This window comes from Miniopterus natalensis, chromosome X, assembly GCF_054644295.1.
Source record: "Miniopterus natalensis isolate mMinNat1 chromosome X, mMinNat1.hap1, whole genome shotgun sequence".
NCBI lineage: Eukaryota > Metazoa > Chordata > Mammalia > Chiroptera > Miniopteridae > Miniopterus > Miniopterus natalensis.
Window position 1 is genome coordinate 77,810,770 of NC_142103.1, and position 3,332 is coordinate 77,814,101.

At 37.4% G+C, this 3,332-nt stretch overlaps 1 pseudogene; it reads right to left on the bottom strand.

The window, feature by feature from the left end:
• Window positions 1-1,321: 1,321 nt before the first annotated feature.
• LOC107541452 (ubiquitin-conjugating enzyme E2 D3-like) lies at window positions 1,322-2,037 on the bottom strand (annotated as a pseudogene).
• Between the last annotated feature and the right edge of the window lie 1,295 nt (window positions 2,038-3,332).

Here is a 3,332-nt window from a genome sequence, read left to right on the forward strand (position 1 = left end):
TTTCCAAGTTTCTTATAAAGCTTAAGGATTAGGTATGTAAGTGATGGGTACAGATTCAGAGCTCAAGACATGTTAATTTTTATTACTTTTCAGTAACTTGATCATAGGTTATATTAGTAAGTGACAAAGTCTAGGTTGGAACCAAGTTTGTAATTATAGTTATAGAAATTTTTTTCTAGCCAAAAAATTTTAGCTTCAAATATATTAGCTGTGAGTTGGTCCCCCATATCATGGCTCAGACTCCTTGATTTTTTTCTTTTGGCTTATGCAATTTTTCTGAAGAAAAAGAAATCATTTACTAGCAGAGCTATTAATTGATCACTCATCCATTGACAACTTGTATCATTTATTCAGTGCTATATTAAACAGTGTATTGGTAGATAGATTAACTAATAGCTCCAAGCCTCCTAACAATGTTAATGAAAATTATAAAATGTTTGAAACCCTATTTTGGAACACAAAGGGTGTTTGACTTCCAATTTCCATTCTCTGTAGAACAAAAACAGGTCATTCCTTTATTGACATGCATTACATCACATTTTCTGTTCTGCTGATGCTATAAATTCAATACCAATTCTCCAGCCACCTCAGTTATGAGCATAAAGTATATCATGTAACCTCTGATCTCTAACAGTGGAAGGCTAAAACAAGAATGGATGCTGCTAGAATAATGCTGTTTCCTTTGATGCAACAACTGAGCATCCATCTCCCTCTCCCTCAGACTTCTTCAGCATGTTAGAGCAGTGAGGAATGGTTTTAGTCTCATAATCAAGTTAGAGTGAAGACTGGCCGCATTATACACATGCTTCATTTTAAAAATATTCTGAATCTTGGGCAACTGTTCTCTTGTAACTACTTTACAGTTTCTAAAAGCAGTGATTGTCCAAAGCTGGAAGGAGTTAAGTCTTTTCAGATAAGCATGCGAATGAATGGAGAGAGGTAGACAAAAAATTAAAGCCCTGGCCAGTGTGGCTCAGTGGTTAGAATGTTGGCCCGCACATTGAAAGGTCGGTGTTGGATTCCCAGTCAAGGGCACGCAGGTTGATAACACCCTGGTAAGGGTGTGTGTGGGAGGCAACCAATTATGTGTCTCTCTCACATCAATGTTTCTCTCTCTCTCTGTTCCCCTTCCTCCCTCCCCCCCCCTTCCACTCTCGCTAAAATAAATGGAAAATATCTTCAGGTGAGGAATAACAAAAAAATTAAATTAAAAGAGATGAGTTCTGATAGGGGAGCAGCTGGATAAGAAAATAAAAAAAGGAACAGTAATTTAAAGTTTATTCCAGCTATTAATGCAGTTTATTCTGACTTGAAGGTGGCATCACATGGCATACTTCTGAGCGCATTCTTGAGATATTCTGTTGTACTTATCTTTGTCTGTTTTATAGATTTGTGCAATCTCTGGCACTAGGGGGTCATCTGGGTTTGGATCACATAATAGTGAACAAGTAGATAAAATAACTTTAGCAATAATTAAAGGAGGAGACCATTGTGATCTTAGAACAGTGAAACAAATGCTGCCATTACCGTTAGTATTTGGATGATAAATTCTCTCTCTTTTTTTTTTAAAGCTTGACAGGTATAATTTACATACCATAAAGTTCACCCATTTAAAGTGTACAATCCAATAGTTTTTAATATACTTACAGAGTTATGCAACCATCACCATAATATAACTTTAAAATATTTCTATTACTCCATAAAGAACCCCCGTATCTATTATCAGTCACTCCCCATTTCCTGATAATTCCCTCAGCCTTACACAACCACTAATCTGCTTTCTGTTTGTATAGATTTATGGATGATAAATTCTTGTAAATGAAATCGTAGTGGTTTGAAGGGGTAGGTAGTCTAGGAAAATGAATTGTCAAAATTCACTGCCTTGGTATGGGCTGTCATTAGGTCTGATGATTGTGGCTTCTCAATGAAACATTAAAAAAAGGAAAACTTGTCATCCCCAACTGGACCTGCAAAACATTGTGCTGTAGAGTCACGGGCCAAATCCTTAAGTTCTTTATTCATCCGTTTCAGCATCATAGTCTGTCCTTTGCACCTGGCTCCTCACTATCTCGCTGTGTGTTCAAAGGTCCTGCCAGAACTCTCGATTATCCCGGCAGGGAAGGATTGTCTGTCATCTCACATCAGCTCTGCCAGACACAGGCGCAGACGGGCCTGGGTCTCCCTCAAGCTGTGGCCTCGGTCTTCTCTGCACATGGAAGCTGGGTGCCTCCCCAGTCCTACGGGGCTCACAGGCATGACAGAGCCAGAAGATGTGGGCTCTGAAAGAACTACTCGACTCCTTGATTCTTGTAACTCTGCCTAATCTTTCTAATTTCTAATATCTTCACCAGGCATAAATCATGTTGAACCCATCAACATTTAAAATTTGAAGTTGTAATCCTAAAATCAATTCACATAGGACTTTTATAATCATTATGTTATATTAAATTGTCATGTTATCTATTGGAGATTGAGCTTCTGGGATAACAGAAACTAGCTGAAAGGCAAATAAAAGGGTAAATTTCAAGATTATTGAAATGAAATGAAGCCTTTAGTTTATTCCAACATCTTCTGTTTTGTAGTCTTTTCTTTTCCTTCCAGAGGTAATCAAGAATTCCTCATTGTACTGGTGATTGTTGTTGATACTCCCTTATCCATCAAAAGTGAGTATGAACTGGGGAAGGGAGTGTGGCCAAGAATCTCAACCACCAAGTTAATATAGTGGACACAATTATTATTATTATTATTATTATTATTATTATTATTATTATTATTATTAGTCTGCCAGCATCAAATCTTTCTTCTTTTCCACTGGAGAAACTCTGTTCTCCCTCAGTCTTTGTGATTTTTTTTATGGGTAGGTTTTATCCTAGGGGTGGTTGAGAAACCCAAGCCTAGACAATCAGCATATTTTATCCTTTTGGCCACAGCATTTGGTTCAGGAATGAACAAATAACTTAAATTTTTTGCTTAATTTAGTTTGAGTTTTAACTTTCTAACACTTTAGAGCAAAAGAGTTCATCACTAATATAATTGGAAATCAAGACCAATTGGTGATTGGGGACACCCTTAATAGCCACAGGCCAAATTGGAACTAAACCCTTAATGAAGAGTTGATGAGGATAGTTTTTCAGGGTCCCCCGGCACCATCAAGGAAGAGGCTTGCTCTGATGGACCAACCCAGGTGTAAAATCAGCCAGGCAGATATTTTCATTAACAGTGAGGTTATCGTGGTACCACAGATCAATAACCATTATTTAAACCACACAGTTTCCTCTTTTTGCATTCAGTGTTTGTTAGCTAATCATTTGGACTTAATTTAGCCTTTCTTT